The following is a 19,024-nucleotide window of genomic DNA, read 5'->3' on the forward strand; positions in this document are numbered from 1 at the left end:
CCAAGGGTGCCATGGGTCCTGAGGACAGTCTTGGGAGGCATCCTGATGGGAACGAGAGGGCCCCAGCGGGGACAGAGACAAGCAAAGTATTGCTGACACAATGAGGTACTCGGGAAGAGGTCTGAACAGAGTACAGATGTCCTCAGGGGACCAGGGACCAAACGGAGGTTCTGACATGGCAGAGGGGAAGGCAAGAGTGCTCTGGGGCACAATGAAAGCCCGAGGAAGAGTTGTCTCTGAATAGAAAGATGCAAAGCCTGCTGCAGGACTAAAGGATGGTCGTGGAACACAAGGATGCTCACAGGCAGCGTCATGAGAGAAATAGAGGGGTGCTGAGGTGGCTGGAGAGACAGATGGTGGCTGGAGGACACAAAGGTACTCGGGAGGGAATTTGAACAGAGCACAGATGCTGTGAGGGAGACACTGACCCACTGGAGGCAAGCGAGATGGAGGAGAAGACAAAAAGACTGCTCTGAGGAAGAGGTTCTGACAAACCGAGAGGGGTACAAATTATGCTCCAGAGATAAAAGCGTGCTGAGGAGACCCTCTAAAGCCTCAGGATGAACCGAGAGAAAAGGAAAAAAATAAGACGCAAAGAAAACTTAAAAAGCAACAGGGTATGTGACAAACAAGAAAGAATTAAAAAAGAGGGATAGACAGCTTGATAAAAGTAAACATAGAAAATTTTAAAAGCAAAAGGGTACAAGGCAGAGGAGAAAAAAAATATTAAAAAGTAGGGGCAGAAAACTAGATAAAAGTAGACATAGGAAAAAAATTAAAAATGAAGGCATTAAAGGAGAAAAAAACTAAAAAATATGGACAACAAACTAAATAAACAGAGACATAGAATGAAAATTGAAAAATAAAGACAGTGAACTGGATAAGAGTAGATATAGAAAAGAATTTGAAAGCAATGTGACACAGGACAGAGCAAATAATAAAAAAATAGGGTTAGGCATCTTGATAAAAGTAAACAGAGAGAAAATTTTTAAAGTGACAACATAGAGGACAGATAGGAAAAAATTAAATAATAGAGATAGAAAAATGCATAAAAGTGAAGATAGAAACAAAAATTCACAAATGAAGACATTGAGAGGAAAAAAATTTAAAATAGCGAAGAAACCTGAATAGATGGAGACATAGAAAGAAAATTTTAAAAGCGACTGGGTACAGGACAGACTAGAATGAATTAAAAAATAAAGACGGCGAACTGGGTAAAAATAGATGAGGAAAGAAAATTTAAAAGCGATGGGGTACAAGACAGACAGGAAAAGTTTAAAAAATAGAAAGGAAATTTAGAAGTGACAGGGCACAGGACAGAGAGGAAAAAATTAAAAAATAAAGATAGTGAACTGGATAAAAGTAGACATAGAAAGAAGATTTTAAAAGCGACAGGGTATGTGACAGACAGGAAATAAAAAATAGCAAGGCAGCTTCATAAAAGTAGACATAGCATTGTGGTTTTACCCCAGCTGGCAACTAAGCACCATACAGCTGCTTGCTCACTCCCTCACAGTGGGATGGGGGGAGAATTGGAAGGGTAAATGTGAGAAAGAAACTCATAAGTTGACATAAAAACAGTTTAATAATTAATAAGAAATTTTAAAAAAAAAAAGTAAGGCGAGGGGGAACCAACAAAGAGAGAGGAAAATAAAACCCAAGAAAAACAAGCGGTGCAAATGAAAACAATTGCTCACCACCAACCATCCAATGAGCAGCCAGTTCTGAGCGGCGCCCCCCCCCCGCCAACCTCCACCCCCAGTTTTATTGCTGAGCATGATGTCATACGGTCTGGAATATCCCTTTGGGCAGCTGGGGTCAGCTGTCCCGGCTGTGTCCCCTCCCAGCTCCTTGCGCACCCCCAGCCTGCTCGCTGGCGGGGCAGGGTGAGGAGCAGAAAAGCCCTTGGCGCTGTGTGAGCGCTGCTCAGCGATAACTAACACATCCCCGTGTTATCAACACTGTTTTCAGCACAAATCCAAAATGTAGCCCCGTACCAGCTACTATGAAGAAAACTAACTCTATCCCATCCAAAACCAGCACATGCAGAAATAAAATTTTAAAAGTTAAGTGGTACAGGAAACACAGGAAAAAATTTTAAAATGGGGACAGAAAAGTAGATAAATGGAGACATAGAAAATTTAAAAGGGGCGGGGTATAGGAAAGACAGGAAAACAATAAAAAATAGGGATAGCAAACAATAAATGTTGACATAGCAAATGTAATAAGTCATGGCATTATGGAAAGACAAGAAAAAATTAAAAAATAAGGATAAGGTAAAAAATAGACACACACATGGAAATGTAATTCTAAAAGTGACAGGGTACATGACAGGAATAAATTAAAAAATATGAACAGAGAGTTTGATAAAAGTAGACATAGAATGAAAATTGAAAAAGCAACGAGATTCAGGACAGACAGGAAAAAAATAAAAAATAAAGACAGTGAATTGGTTAAAGGAGACACAGAAAGAAAATTTTAAAAGCAACTGGGTAAAGGAAAAACAGGAAAAAAAATTAAAAATGGGGACAGAAAACTGGATAAAAGTTGATGTAGAAAGAAAATTTTAAAAGCAAAGGCATTAAGGAAAGACAAAAAAAATCAAAAATAAGGGTCAAGCGATAGAGAGAGACATAGGAAGAAAATTATAAAAGCGGAGGCATTAAGGAAAGACAAGAAAAAGTTACTGTCGTGGTTTAACCCCAGCCAGCAACTAAGCACCACCCAGCCGCTCGCTCACTCCCCCCACCGGTGGGATGGGGGAGAGAATCGGAAGGGTAAAAGTGAGAAAACTCGTGGGTTGAGATAAAGGCAGTTTAATAGGTAAAGCAAAAGCCACGCGCACAAGCAAAGCAAAAGAAGGAATTCATTCACCGTTTCCCATTGGCAGGCGGGTGTTCAGACATCTCCAGGAAAGCAGGGCTCCATCATGCATAACGGTGACTTGGGAAGACAAACACCATCACTCCGATTGTCCCTGCCTTCCCTCTTCTTGCCCCACCTTTATATGCTGAGCATGACGTCCTATGGTATGGAATATCCCTTTGGGCAGTTGGGGTCAGCTGTCCCGGCTGTGTCCCCTCCCAACTTCTCGTGCACCCCCAGCCTGCTCGCTGGTGGGGTGGGGTGAGAAGCAGAAAAGGCCTTGACTCTGTGTAAGCACTGCTCAGCAATAACAAAACATCCCTGTGTTATCAACACTGTTTCCAGCACAAATGCAAAATAGTCCCATACTAGCTACTGTGAATAAAATTAACTCTATCCCAGCCAAACCAGCACAGTTACAAAATAAGAATAGGGAGAAAAATACGGAGAGATATCGGAAGACAATTTCAAAAGCAATGGGGTACAAAACAGACAAGAAAGAAATAAAAAAGACAGACAGTAAATGGTTAAAGTAGCATGGAAAGAAAATTGTAAAAGCGACAGGGTACAGGATAGACAGGAAACATAAAAAATAGGACAAAGTGGATAACAGACATAGAAAGAAATGAAGACAGGTACAGGACAGACAGAGAGAATAGAAAATAATACAGTGAACTGGATAAAAGTAGCCATAGAAGCAAAATTTAAAATTGACGGAGTATAGTATAGACAGGAAAAAAATTTAAAAGGAGGACAGGAAACTAAATAAATGGAGACACTGAAAGAAAATTTTTAAAGCAACTGGGTACAGGATAGGAGAGAGAGAGAGGAAGTAATAAATAGGGACAGGGAATCAGATAGAGGAGACAGAAATTTTAAAAAGGGACAGGCTACAAGAAACACAGGAAAGAATTAAAAAATAGGAACAGGGATGAGAATAGAAGGAAACATTGAAAAAAATGTAAAAAGTGACAGGGTATAAGGAAGAAAGGGAAAACTAAAATTTAGGGAAAAGAAGACAGATAAAGGGAATTGTTGAAAAAGAAATTAAATAGCGATGGGGTACAAGAAATATAGGAGGAATTAAACAATCAAGAAAAGGAGCGGATAGAGGGCGACGTAGAAGGAATTTTAAAAAGCAACTGAGTACAAGAAACATAGACAAGAATTAAAACACAGGGACAGGGAGATGGATAGAGAACAACGTAGAAAGAAAATTTAAATAGTGATCGGGTACAAGAAACACAGGCATATTAAAAAAACAGGGACAGGGAGATGGATAGAAGGAACCATAATAAGAAAATTGTGAAAGCAACAGGGTACAAGAAACACAGGAAATACTTAAAAAAGAGGGACAGGGAGATGGATAGAAGGAAACGCAGAAAGAAAACGTAAAAAGTGATGGGGTACAGGACAGAGAGGGTGCCAGAGAGAGGGAAACATAGAAAGAGAAATTAAAATGCAACAGGGTACCAGAAACACAGGAAAGCATTAAAAAATAGGGAGAGGAAGCCACAGAGAGAGAAACGTAGGAAAGAATTAATAGATGAAGTGGTACAGGGCAGAGTTGGCAGAAGAGAACAAGTTTTGGGGAGCCAGACAGGTAGGTGGGCAGGCAGAGATCCAGGGAAGGGCGGCAGAGATGGACCGGGATGCACACGAGACAATGCGCGACTCACCACAGCTCCTGGCACCGGCAGGAGACCTTCACCGACCCAACACTTTTGGCTGCAGTGTCGGCAGCAGGTGCCTAGACACTCCTCTCCCACGAGGCTTCCCAGCGGCTCGCACGAGGAGCCGATGGAGGCACCGAGCTCCCAGCACCGTGTGCTGGTGGTCTGCTCTGTCGGGGACGGCTTGGAGAGATCCTTCCTTGCCATAGGGACTGGGCATTCCTTGCTGGAGGCACCTGCCTGCGGGACCCCCTTGGATTCCCTCCTCAGCCAGTTCCCTTTCCTCAGTTCCCTCAGGCAGGTGTGCCAGAGCAGACCCTTCCCCAGCTAAAGGGAGGAATTAAAAAATAGAGACAGTGAGCTGGATAAAGAGAGACACAGAAATAAAATCTAAAAAGCGACGGGGTACAGGACAGATAAGAAAACATTAAGAAATAAAGACAGGGAGATGGATAGGGGGATACATAGAAAGAGACTAGAAAGCGGCAGGGTACAGGAAACACGGGAAAGAATTTAAAAATAGGGACAGGGAGGAAGATACAGGGAGAAATAGAAGGAAAATTCAAAAAGCAATGGGGTACAAGTCACACAGACTCAAATTAAAAAAATAAGGCCAGGGAGCTGGAGAGAGAGAGACATATGTATAAAGCAAATTTTAAAACCGAGAGGGTAAAGGAAAGAGCAAGAAGAAATAAAAAATAGGAGCCAGATAGAGGGAGACATAGTAAGTTTGAAAAGCAATGGGGTACAGAGCAGAGGGAGTGTCCTGGTTTTGGCTGGAATAAAGTTAAATTTCTTCTTAGTAGCTGGTATAGTGCTGTGTTTTGGATTTAGGATGAGAATAATGTTGATAACACATTGATGTTTTAGTTGTTGCTAAGCAGTGTTTGTATTAAGTCAAGGATTTTTCAGCTTCTCATACTGCCTGCCAGCGGAGGCTGGGAGTGCACAAGAAGCTGGGAGGGGACACAGCCAGGGCAGTTGACCCAAACAAGCCAAAGGGATATTCCACACCATATGATGTCATGCCCAGTATATAAACTGGGGAAGTTGGCCAGGGGACACCATGGCTCAGGGATTGGCTGGGCACCGTCAGCAGGTGGTGAGCAATTCTATTGTACATCACTTGTTTTGTATATTCTATTATTATTTTTTTCCCCTTCCTTTTCTGTCCTATTAAACTGTCTTTATCTCAGCCCATGAGTTTTTCTCCCCTCCCCCCCTCCCCCCGATTCTCTCCTGCATCCACGGGGGGGGGCGGGCAGGGAGCAAGCGAGCAGCTGTGTGGTGCTTAGTTGCTGGCTGAGGTCAAACCATGACAGGGAGATATTAAAAAAAACCATGACAGGAAGGTATTAAAAAATAGGGTCAGGGAGCCAGATAGGGGGAGACATAGAAATGCCATTTTAAAATTAATGGGGTACAAGGCAGTGCAAAAAAAGTAAAAAATAGGGAGAGGGAGCTGGTTAGAGGGAGACACAGAAAAAATTTAAAAGGCAACAGGGTACTGGGCAGAGTTGGCAGAAGAATAGGTTTTCAGGAGCCATACAGGGAGGTGGGTGGGCAGAGAGGAAGATGGAGGAAGGGAGGCAGGCAGACATCTGGAGAAGGGTGGCAGAGATGGGCCAGGATGCAGAGGAGAGGATGTGTGGCTCACCGCAGCTCCTGGTGCCAGCAGGAGACCTTCACCACCCCGACGCTTCTCTCTCTGCCCTTTCCTCCTCTGCAGTGCCACCTACCCGACCCTTGCCCACTCAGCAGCACACAGCAGAGGCCTTGATGCTCCTCATCCAGAAGGCTTCCTCAATACATGGTGGCTCACGCATGTAGCTGACGGGGGCACTGACCTCCCAGCACCATGTGCTGGAGGTCTGCTCTGTTGGGGACGGCTTGGAGGGATCCTTCCTTGCCACAGGGACTGCCTGTTCCTTGCTGGAGGCAGCTGCCTGTGCGGGACCCCCTTGGATTCCCTCCTCAGCCAGTTCCCCTTCCTCAGCTCCCTCAGGCAGCCATGCCCAGGCAGCCCCCTCTCAAGCTAGAGCCCCTTCCCACAGCAGGGCCAGCCCCATCCTCAGCCTCACTGGCCACACCTGGGGCTGCCCAGCTCCAGCCCCAGCTGGGGCCATCGGGAACAGGGGCCATTGCCAAAGCCCCACAGCACATCACCCCCTGCCCTGCTCCTGCCCACAGCCAGGAGCTCTGCACCCAGGGGCTGCAAACACAGCCAGGGGCACAGAGGAGGCAGGAAAAGTTTGTTCCTTAAGGCACATAAGAAATCCCAGCAGTGAGTTGGCTACAAGGCTCAGTGCCCAAAGGCAGCAGGACAGAGGGAGAAAAGGGAAGAGAAAGCAGAAGGAAGGACAGAGGGACACAGAGGTGTGGGACAGGGAGCCAGAAAACGGGATGCTGCCAACAAGAGAGGGACGGGAGCAGGACAACGGTGTAGACAGAGAAGAGCGGAGAGATTGCCAAAGAAAACAGGGACAGAGAGATGGAGGAATAAATAAGAGAGACGGGGAGCAGGATAGGGAGGCAGAAGGGACCGGTAGGACAACAAGACAGAGAAAAGACAAGGGACGGGGAAAAACTCTACAGTGAAAGGGGAAAAGAAACATAGGCAAGAAATAAAAGATAGAAACAGGGAGCCAGATAGAGGTAGACATAGAAAGAAAATTTTGAAAGGCAACAGGGTACAAGAAACATAGGCGAGAACTAACAAATGGGGACAGGGAGATAGAAAAAGGGAGATGGAGAAAGAAAATGTAAAAAGTGACAGTACACAGGACAGAGAGGGAAGAATTAAGAATTAGAGACAGGGAGATGGATAAAGTGAGACGTGGGAAGAAAATTTTGGAAGCGACAGGATACAAGAATTAAAAAACAGGTACACGGAGCTGCATAGAGGGAGACGTAGGAAGAAAATCTGAAAAGCAACTGGGTTCAAGAAACATATGCAAGAATTAAAAAAATAGGGATGGAGAGGTAGAAAGAAAGTTTGAAAGCAAGGGCTACAAGAAACATAGGCAAGAATTAAAAAATAGGGACAGGGAGCCTGATAGAAGGAAACTGGTGGGGTGACCTTGGCTGCCCACCAAGCCGTTCTATCGCTCCCCCTTCTCAACAAGACAGGGAGAAAATACAACAAAAAAGCTTGTGGGTCGAGATAAGGACAAAGAGATCACTCACCGATTACTGTCACAGGCAAAACAGCCTTGACTTGGGGAAATTAATTTATTTTCAATCAAAATCAGAGTAGGATAATGAGAAACAAAAACAAATCTAAAAAACACCTTCCCCCCACCCCTCTCTTTTTTTCTGGGCTCATCTTCACTCCTGACTTCTCCACCTCCTCCCCCCGAGCAGCGCAGGGGGACAGGGAGCAGGGGTTGTGGTCAGTTCATCACGTGTTGTCCCTGCTGCTCCTTCCTCCTCATGCTCTTTTTCTGCTCCAGTGTGGGGTCCCTCCCACAGGGCCACAGGTCCTGCCAGCAAACCTGCTCCAGCATGGGCTCCTCTCCACGAGGCCACAGCTGCTGACAGGAGCCTGCTCCAGCATGGGCTCTCCATGGGGTCACAGCTTCCTTCAGGCACATCCACCTGCTCCGGCGTAGGGTCCTCCATGGGCTGCAGGTGGATGTCTGCTCCACCATGGACCTCCATGGGCTGCAGGGGGACAACCTGCCTCGCCATGGTCTTCACCACGGGCTGCAGGGGAATCTCTGCTCCGGCGCCTGGAGCACCACCTCCCTCTCCGTCTTCACTGACCTGGGTGAACAGCAGGGCTGTTTCACACTCACATTTTCTCTATCACAGCTTCTGCACAGCATTTTTTAGCCCTTCTTAAATACGTCATCACAGAGGTGCTACCAGTGTTGCTGATGGGCTCAGCTTTGACCAGCCACAGATCTGTCTTGGAGCTGGCTGGGACTGGCTGTGCCCAACATGGGGGCAACTCCTGGTGTCTTCTCACAGAAGCCACCCCTGCAGCCCCTGCCCTCTCCCACCCCAGCTAACAAAACCTTGCCGCATAAAGCCGATACAGCAGCGATCAGCTACAGGGCAGAGAGAGAGGCAGAGGGGAAAAAAACATAGCGATGGGCTACAGGCCAGAGAAGAGGAAGACACAGGGAACCACACTGAGAGAGATGGAGAAAAACAAAGAATAATGATGGCCCACAGGGCAGAGAGGGAGGAATTAAAAAGGGGACAGTGAGGTGGACAGAGAGAGACTGAGGTTTTTTGGGTTTTTTGGTTTGTTTGGTTTTTTAAATCGATGAGCTAAAGGGGAGAGACAGAGGAATTAAAGAATAGGGACAGGGAGCTAGACAGAGAGAGAACAATAAAGACAAAAATGGGCTATGGGACAGAGAGGGAAGACATTAAAACATTGGGACAGGTACCTGGAACGAGAGAATATAAGCAAGAAAAAGCATATCTAGAATACAGGGCAGAGAGAGAGGAATTTAGAAATAGGGACATGGAGCCAGACAGAGAGAATAGGGGGGTGGGAATTGTGAAGGGCTAAAGGGCAGATGGGGAGGAATTAAAAAGAATTGGGATAGGAAGACAGACAGATAGATGGAGAAAGACAAAAATAGTGATGGGCTGCAGGACAGAGACAGAGGATGAAAAAAAGAGGGACAGGGAACACGACAGAAGCATAGAGAGAGAAAAAGAACATGGAGAGGCAGAACGACAGAGAAAGAGGGGGACTCGGGAGAATGAGAGAGGGAGAGGTACAGGGAAGTGAGAAAAATTACAGCAGTGAGAGAAATAGAATGGAGGGGACCGGAATGCAGAAGGGCGACACAGCCCCAGGGGTCCAGGACTCACCGCAGCTCCCACTGTCAGAGCTGCTGGGAGAATTTGACAGTTCGGACGCATCTTTCTCTGTCTCCCTTTCTCTCCCCCTCCTTTCCTCCTCTGTAGCTCCAGTCACTTGACTGTCATCCACCTAGAAGAATAGATTGGTGTCTTACAGCTCTTACGGTATGAGGCTTCCCAGATACGTAGCCTCACACGCGCACACACTGCATGGCCGTACTGTGTTTTTGGTTAGGCATACAGACCCTGCCGCGCACGTTGGTGATCGGATCTGCTGAGGACTACGCTGAGAGGGACCCTTCCTCACCCAGAGAGGCAGGCTGTCTCCTGTCTGCAGCTGGAGGCTGCTGCTGGCTGGATCCCTTTTATTTTATTCTTCAGCTGCTTTACCTTTTTCTGGCCTCTCCAGCTTCAGCCACGGCAGCTCCTGTCCACAGCCAGTAAGCGCTCCAGCTGTCCCTTTTTGCCCATGCCGCTCGGAGAACGAGGCCAAAGGCAACCCATCCAAACCTGAGCCAGATGCAGTCAACAACATCCCCGGAGAGGAACCCACAACTGAGGCCTCAGCGCTGCCTCTGGGAGAGGGAAAGAGCAAGCAATTGTTATCCACAGGGATGACTGTAGCTCTCCTCAGGCAGGAACCCCTCCTTCCGCAGGAGCTTCTGCAGACGCCGCTCTTTCCCTGAACTGATGCTAAAGGCACCTGCATTTATGAAGAATAAAGCATATTCAAGGGGCAGCTTGCTGCCGTGAGGACAGGGTTTGGGAGCAGTCCGTGGCTACGGGACAGGCTTCAGGGGAGGTGCTGGAGCTGGGGGCAGCTGCATGGGGTGAGCAGGGCTGGAGGAGTTTTGTTGAGTTGGGGAGGCACCCTGTGCCTTTTCCAGGGGGTGGGAAGGCCTCCAGGTCCCCAGAGGGGTGGGGGCATCCATCTCCTGCCCCTCTTCCTGCTTCCTCTCCAGCAGCTCTCAGAAAATCCCTGGGAGCCACCCTCATGGGGCCTGACTCCAACTGACCACCAACCTCTCGGTTGGAAACATCCTTGCAGCTTGTTGGCACTCTCAGGCAGGCATGCCCGAGCAGCACCTGGGGCTGCAACCCTGTGATACAGAGGTGCCATCACCATCAGCCTCACTGGCCCCCCGGGGCTCTTCCAGCCCCAGCCCACAGCTGCAGCCATGGCCCCTTACACCCAGTAAGTAACCTGCTCCCCTGGACTGGGTGGCAGCCACTCACCAAGTACAAAGGGCTACAAACACAGCCATGAGTGCAAAGGAGACAGCGAGTGTTTATTCGTTAATGTCTATAAGTCCCGGGAGTAAGTCTGCTCTGGGGCTCGGTGCCTGTACACGCACCCTTCCCCTCGGACAACTCGGCAGTCGTTACTGGAGCAGCAGATACAGAGAACAAAAATACAGTGATGGGGAGCAGGACAGAGGAACAGAAAGAGAAAAATAAAATGAGGGAGAAGGACTGAGGAGCAAAGAAAGAAACAGGTACAGGGAAAAGGACAGTGAGATGGAGAAATCAATAAAAAAGGGATGAGGAGCCCTGCAGGGACATGGCGGAAGAAAAACAGCGTCAGGGAGCAGGACAGAGGGAAAGAGAGAGAAAATGATGAGCAGGGAACAGAACAGATGGATCGAGAGCAAAATGGAATGAGAGGAATAAAGAAGGTGGGAGGGAGAGAAAGAGACAGGGAACAAGCCAGAGGGATTGAGGGGAAAAAAAAAAAGACACACACAGATGAGGACAAAGAGATGGAGAAAGATTAAACAGTGATGGACTGCAGGATGAGAAAAAGAGGCCAGGGATCAGGACAGAGGGGAATAATGGGACAGCGAGCTGGGCAGGGGGATATAGCGAGAAATGGCGGGACAGGCAGTGGTATGGAGATATACAGACAAGAAGTTAGGGGGAGGATGGAGGACGGAGAGAATAAGAGAAAATGGACAGGGAGCGGGGCGGAGATGGAGAAAGAAACATTAGAGACAGAGAGAGGAGGAGAGTGACGGGACCGAGGCAGAGAGAGGGAGAAAGAAAAAAAAGATAGTGATGGGTAGCAGGCCAGAGGGATGAGGAAAGACAGGAGGAAGGACAGAGGGATATAGAAAACAGGTGAGGGACAGGGAGCCAGAAAGCTGGATACTGCGAAAGAGACAGGGACAGGGAGCAGGACACCGGGATAGAGAGACAATGAGAGCAACAGAGAGAATGACAGAGAGATGGAGCATGAGAAAAAACAGAGATAGAGAGTGGGACAGACAGATGAAGCAATAAATAGGGACAGGGAGCAGGACAGAGCGGGGAAGGGAGAGAGGGAGAGGTAAGATAACAGCTAATTGGAGAAAGAAAGGAAAGGGAACAGCACAGAGGCTCACAGCGAAAAAGAGAGGGATGGCAGAAAGAGAAAAATAACACGAGGGAGAAGGACTGAGGAGCAGAGAGAAAAAGGTACAGGGAAAAGGACAGAGATGGAGAAAACAAAGACTGGAGGCAGAGCAAAGGGAAAGATTGACAAGGACAGGGAGCAGGACAAAGGGGTGGAAAAGGAAAAAATAGTGATGGTAGCAGGACAGAGGAAGAGAGAGAGAAAAAACAAGAAGAGCAAGAGAAGGAGAATGACAGAAGGATGTAGAGAGAAAGACTGGGACACGTAAAAGGGGGGTTGGGGGACACACACATCAGAAGGGCAGAAAGAAAAAAAGAGGGATGGGGAGCAAGACTGTGATAGAGACAGAGGGAGAGAGGGAGTAGGTTGCAAGGATACAGAAAAGCAGAGGTACAGGGAAGAGGAAAGAATGACAGAGAGAGAAAGGGGAGGATGGGGAGCAGGAGAGAGATGGAGAAGGAAAAAACAGGGACAAGGACAGGGACAAGGACAGGGACAGAGGGGTAGAGAGGCAAAAAGAGGAACAGGGACCAGGACACTGGGATATAAACAGAGAGGGACAAGGAGCGGGACACAAGATTGCAGAGAGAGAGGTACAGGGAATTGACAGAGAGAAAAAGAGGGGGGCGGGGAGCAGGTCAGAGAGCTGGATAAAGAAAAAACACTGCTGAGGAGAAGGACAGGAGGATAGAGCCAAAAGAGATGAATGGGAAGCAGGGCAGTGGGATGCAGACAGCAAAAATAATGACAGGCAACAGGACAGAGGGATTGACAGAGAAGTAAGGGACAGGGAGCAGGACAGAGGAACGGAAGGAAAAAATACTGATGAGCAACGGGACAAAGGGATGCAGAGGAAAAGAAGGAGGGAAAAGGAAGGAATGAGAGAGAGAGAAAGATGGGGCTAGAGCATGGGACTTGGAGAGACAAAAAGCAGGAGAAGGAACAGGACAGAGGGACTGGGGGTGGGGCGGGAGAACCAGATGCAGATTAAGACAAAGAGACGGAGAAGGGGGAAAAAAACCGATGATGGGCTGCTGGACAGAGATGGAGCAAGAAAAAGTAGGGCCAGAGTAGGGAAGAGAGAGGAAAAAAGGGACAGCTGGCTGGACAGGAGGATATAACTAGAAACAACGAGACAGGCAGCAGGACAGAGGGATAAAGGCAGAATAACCAGGGAGAGGAAGCAGGACAGATGGACAGTATGAGGAGAAAAGGGGCAGGGAGCAGGACTGAGAGATGGAGAAAGAAGCGTTAGGGGCAGAGGGATAGAGAGTGCAAAATACAGGTTAGAGGAAGGACAGAGGGACAGAGAGAGAACGAGAGGGACAGAACCTGGACGGAGAGTGGGAGAAAGAAAAACCAGTGACAAGCAGCAGGCGAGAGGCAGGGGGGCAGGGGGAAGGAAGGACAGGAGGAAGGAAAGAGGGATACAGAAAGCAAGTGAGGGACAGGGAGGAAGAAAATGGGGTACAGAGAAAAAGAGAGGGATGGGGAGCAGGACACTGGGATAGAGAGCAAGCGAGAGCAACAGGGAGAATGACAGGGAGATGGAGCCAGAGAAGAAACAGGGACTGAAAGCAGGACAGAGAAATGGAAAAGGAAAATTAGGGATGGGGACCAGGACAGAGGGGTGGAGATACAATGAGGGACGCAAGGATAACAACAGAAAGAGGGAGAGAGAGAGGGAAGGAGGGACAGGGAGCAGCACAGCAGGATGGAGAAAGAAAAAGATGGATGGGGAGTGGGGCAGAGAAATGGAGACAGAAAACTACAGTGATGGGGAGCAGGACAGGACTAGAAAGAGAAAAATAAGACAAGGGAGAAGATGGAGGAGCAAAGAGAGAAAGAAAGGTAGAAAGAAAAGGTCAGAGAGGTAGAGGAATAGGGACAAGGAGCTCTGCAGAGAGATGGAGCAAGAAAACGTAGGGTCAGTGAGCAGGACAGAGGGATAGAGAGATGGGGGGGAAGGAGAGGAAGAACAGAGGAGGGACAAAGACAGTGACAGGGCGCAGGACATACAAACAGAGAAAGAAAAAGGACAGGGACCAGGACAAAGGAATTGAGAAATAAAGAATGGGTCAGATCTGTACAAAGAGACCAAGAAGGGAAAAAAAACCAGCAATGGGCTAGAGGACAGAGACAGAGGAAGAGAAAAAAGGACCAGGGAGCAGGACAGAGGAGGAGAGAAAGTAAAAAAGGGAAAGCCAGCTGGACAGGGAGGTATAGCAAAAAACAACTGGACAGGCAGCAGGACAGAGAAATAAAGACAGAAAAAACAGGGACAGGAAGCAGGACAGAGGGACAGTGAGAGGAAACAAGGGGCAGGGAGCAGGACTGAGGTGGAGAAAGAAGCATTGAGGCAGAAGGATAGAAAGAGAAAAGAGACAGAAAGAAGGATGAGGTATGGGGGGGAAGAAGGACAAGGAGCAGGACACATTGTCAGAGAAAGACAGGGACAGGGAGCAAGACAAGGTGATACAGAGAGGGAAAAAAAGGGACAGGGAGGCAGAACAAAGTGAAAGACAAGCAAAAATAAGAGACAGGGAGCAGGACAGAGATGGAGGGGAAAAAGCCTAGGACGGGCAGCAGGACAGATAGCTGGAGAAGGAAAAAAAAGCACTGGGCTGCAGGACAGAGATGGAGTGAGAAAAAACAGTGACAGGGAGCAGGACAGAGTGACAGAGAACAAAAAAAACAAAGACGGAACAGGACAGAAATGGGTGGAAAGACAAGGAGAAGGACAGAGAAACAGAGAGAGACTGAGAAGGATAGGGAGCAGGATAGAGAGATGGAGCAAGGAAGGAAAAAAGGATGGGAGGCGGAAAAAAGGATGGGAGGCAGAAAAAAGGGAAAGAGAGACAAGGACAGGGAGCAGGACAAAGGGATGGAAGAGGAAAAAAGTAGTGATGGGCTGCAGGACAGAGATGGAGGAATTAAAAAACAGGGAGCATGACAGAATGACAGAGAAAAAAGGGACAGAGAGCAGGACAGCACTGGAGGAAAAAAAACAACTGCGATGGGCAGTGGGAGAGAGATATGGAGAAAGAAAAAAATACTGAGGAAGAGAGAAAGGAAAGAAGAGCCAGCTAGCTGGACAGGGGGATACAGTTAGAAAGGATGGGAGAGGGAATGGGACAGAGAGAGACAGACAGAAACTATAGCGAGAGGAAGCAGGGCAGAGGGACAGCAAAAGAAAAAAAAAAGGGGGGGGGGGGGGACAGGGATCTGGACAGAGATGGAGAAAAAAGCAGCAGGGACAGAGGAAAAGAGACAGAAAGAGCAACAGGGACAAGGGCAGAGAAAGAATAATCAGGGCAGCGGCAGGATGGAGATATAGAAAAAAAACTAGGATGGTCAACAGGACAGAGAGCAATAAGAATATGGGCAGGGAGCAGGACAAAGGGATATAGCGAGAAACAACAGGACAGGAAGCAAGACAGAGCGACAGACAAGAATAATGACAACGAGAGAGAGAGAAGGACAGAGACCGTGAAAAGCACAGGGGATTGGAGAAAGAAAGAAAGAAAGGTATTAGAAGCCCTGCAGAGAGATGGAGGATGGAAAAAAAAAAGGGGCAGGGAGCAGCACAAAGGGTCAGAGAAAGTAAGAGATGAACAGGAAGGAGGATGGGGACAGTGAGCTACAGAATGAAAAAAAAACAGCGACACTGAGCAAGACAAAGGGATAGAAAGAGAAAGAGAAGGAAGGAGAGAGAGAGAAAGAGAAGGCAGGGACACAGAGTGGCATGTACAAGCAGAGAGAGGAAAAGAACGCCAGGGAACACGCCAGAGAAAAAAAGAAGACGGATGCAGCTCAGGACAAAGAGATGGAAAAGGAAAAAACAGCAATGGGCTGCAGGACAGAGACGAAGGATGACAAAAAGGAAGGAGAGAGAACAGGACAAAAACGCAGGGAGAAAAAGAAAAGGGAGCGGTAGAACAAGAGAGAGAAAGGGAGAGAGGAAGAGGGAGCAGGACAGAAGAATAGAGAGGAGAGGTACAGGGAAGCAAAGAAAATCACAGCAGCGTGGGAAAGAGAGGGGGCCAGGGAGGGACCGAGGGCGACAGGGCCCCAAGGGCCCAGGACTCACTGCAGCTCTCACTCTCGGTGCTGCCAGAAGAATTTGTCAGTTCAGACCCTTCTTTCTCCTGCTCTCCTCCCTTCCTCTTCTGTAACTCCGGTCGCTTGGCTGTCCTCCACCTAAGAGAATACACGGGTGTCTCACAGCTCTTATGAGACGAAGCTTCCTAGACACGCAGCCTCGCTCGGTCGCGCACTACATGGCCGTACCACGCTTTGGGTTACGCATACAGACCCCGCGGTGCACACTGGCGGTCTGGCCTGCTGCAGACTACAAAGAGGGATCCTTCCTCACCCGGAGAGGCAGGCTTTCTCTTGCCTGCAGCGGGAGGCGGCTGCCAGCTGGATGGCCTTTGATTTCTTCTTCTTTACCTTTCTCTGGCCTCTCCAGCTTCAGCAGCTCCTGTCCACAGCCACTAAGTGCTCCGTCTCCCTTTTCACCCCCATGCCGCAAGGAGAGTGAGGCCAGGCAGAGACAATCCACGCAAGCCTGAGGTGGGTGCAGTCAACGGCATCCCCAGGGGAGGAACGGACAGCCACGGCCTTAGTGCAGCCTCTGGGAGAGGGAAAAGAGAAGCAGTGACCGTTACTATCATAGCTTGCCCCTGGCCGGAGCCCCTCCTTCCGCAGGGGCTTCTGGAGATGCATCAAGGGCCAGCTTGCCACTGTCACGACAGGGCTTAGGGGTGACCTGGGGCTACGGGACAGGCTTCAGGGGAGGTGCTGGAGCTGGGGGCAGCTGCATGGGGTGAGCGGAGCAGGGGGAGGCTTGGGGGGAGGCTCAGGTGAGTTGGGAAGTGTCCTGGTTTAACGTGGCAGGCAGCTAAACACTACACAGCTGTTTGCTCACTCCCCCCCGCAGCGGGATGGGGGAGAGAATCGGGGAAAAAAAAAGTAAAATTTGTGGGTTGGAATAAAGACAGTTTAATAGGACAGAAAAGGAAGGGAAAATAATAATAATGATGATAAAAGAATTAGAATATACAAAACAAGCGATGCACAATGTAATTGCTCACCACCCACTGACTAATGCCTGGCCAGTTCCCGAGCAGCAGCCCCCAGCAAGCTTTTCCCCTATTTTATATACCGAGCATGACATCATATGGTATGGAATATCCCTTTGGCCAGTTTGAGTCAGCTGTCCTGGCTGTGTCTCCTCCCAACTTCTTGTACCCCCCAGCCTACTCCCTGGCAGGGCAGTACGAGAAGCTGAAGAGTCCCTGACCACTGCTTAGCAACGACTAAAACATCAGCATGTTATCAACATTATTCTCATCCTAAATCCAAACACAGCACTATACCAGCTACTGGACTGCAAATTAACTCTATCCCAGCCGAAACCAGGACAGGGAGGTGCCCAGCATCTGCGCCTGGGGAGTTGTCCTCCTCCTTCCCCGCTTCCCTTCTATCAGCTCTCGGGTAACTCCCTGGGCTGCCCTGACCCGGCTCGCCTCCAGCACACCGGGAGCCTGCCGCAGCGGGCGGTTTGAAGCTCCCCCTCCCGCCACCCCCGGGCGGCCAGCGGGCAGGAGACACCCCCGCACCCGCCAAAGGGGCTCGCTCGCCTCACCGATGGCCTCGGCGCTCACCTGACGACGACGCCAGCACCGCGGACCGGCGCCGCCATGCTGCTCCCGGGGACCTCGCATGCACCGGCTGCCGACGGCGCGCCGGAGGGGCCAGACCCGGCGCGCGAACGCCGGGCTGCAGTACCGCGCTGCGGCCACCAGGTGGCAGCAGCAGCGAGCGCCCGGCGGGCGGCGCTCGCCCCGGGGCGGCACCGGCGCTGCAGTGCCGCGCTTTGCGCGCCGAGCGCCCGCCGACATAGTGCACATGGGGCGGCAGCGACGTTTCCTTACCGGCAGGCAGCAACGAGCGCGCGGGCACCACCCGGCAGGCACCGCAGTATTGCATTGCCGTTACCGGTGGACAGCAACGTGGAGGATGAGGCACCACCGTGCAAGCGCGGCTCCCGAGCGGCAGTACCACATTTTGGTCGCCGGGCGGCAGCAGCGAGCACGGCAAAGCGCGCCAGCGCGCATGCGCGGCTCCAGAGCTGCAGTACCGACTTTTGGTCGCCGGGCGGCAGCAGCGAGCGCGGCAAAGCGTGCCACCGCGCATGCGCGTCTTTCGAGCTGCAGTACCCAATTTTGGTCGCCGGGCGGCAGCAGCGAGCACGGTAAAGCGCGCCAGCGCGCATGCGCGGCTCCAGAGCTGCAGTACCACATTTTGGTCGCCGGGCGGCAGTAGTGAGCGCGGCAAAGCGCGCATGCGCTGCTCCGGAGTTGCAGTACCGACTTTTGGTCGCCGGGAGGCAGTAGCGACGGCGGCAAAGCGCGCATGCGCGCATGCGCGGCTCCGGAGCTGCAGTACCACCTTTTGGTCGCCGGGTGGCAGTAGCGAGCACAGCAAAGTGCGCCAGCGCGCATGCGCTGCTCCTGAGCTGCAGTACCGAATTTTGGTCGCTGGGAGGCAGTAGTGAGCGTGGCGAAGCGTGCCGCCGCGCATGCGTGTCTTTTCAGCTGCAGTACCCAGTTTTGGTCGCCGGGAGGCAGTAGCGAGCACGGCAAAGCGCGCCAGCGCGCATGCGCGGCTCCAGAGCTGCAGTACTCAACTTTGGTCGCCGGGCGGCAGCAGCGAGCGCGGAGAAGCGTGCCACCGCGCATGCGTGTCTTTTCAGCTGCAGTACCGACTTTTGGTCGCCGGGCGGCAGCAGCGAGCGAGGAGGCGTGCGCCAACGTGCCTGCGCTGCCCCCCACCTGCAGTAACGCCTTTCATTCGCCAGATGGCAGCAGTGAGCACAGACGCGTGCCCCACTGCGCCGGCTCGTCGCCGCACATGCAGTACCACCTTTTGGTCGGCGGGCGGCAGCAGCGAGCAGCCTTTGACAGGTGTCATCTGACTGAGGGCCTGAACAGAGGCATCCCAGGTGGCACAGAGGACAAAAGGAGTGCTCTGGGGCACAAAGATGGCCTCAGGAGGGATTCTCAGGGAATAAGTGGGGACTGAGGGGCGTTACAGAGTTAGCAGAGGACTGCAGGGCACAAAGAAGCTCCAAGAAGGCATCACAATGGAAGAGGGGTCCAGAGGGCACAAGGGAGACAAGGCTCAGGGATACTATGAGAGCCTGAAGAGGGGATATGAGCAGAGTACAGCTGTCCTCAGAGGGTGAGGACCTCAACAGAGGCAT

Source organism: Gymnogyps californianus, chromosome 24, assembly GCF_018139145.2.
Source record: "Gymnogyps californianus isolate 813 chromosome 24, ASM1813914v2, whole genome shotgun sequence".
Lineage (NCBI taxonomy): Eukaryota > Metazoa > Chordata > Aves > Accipitriformes > Cathartidae > Gymnogyps > Gymnogyps californianus.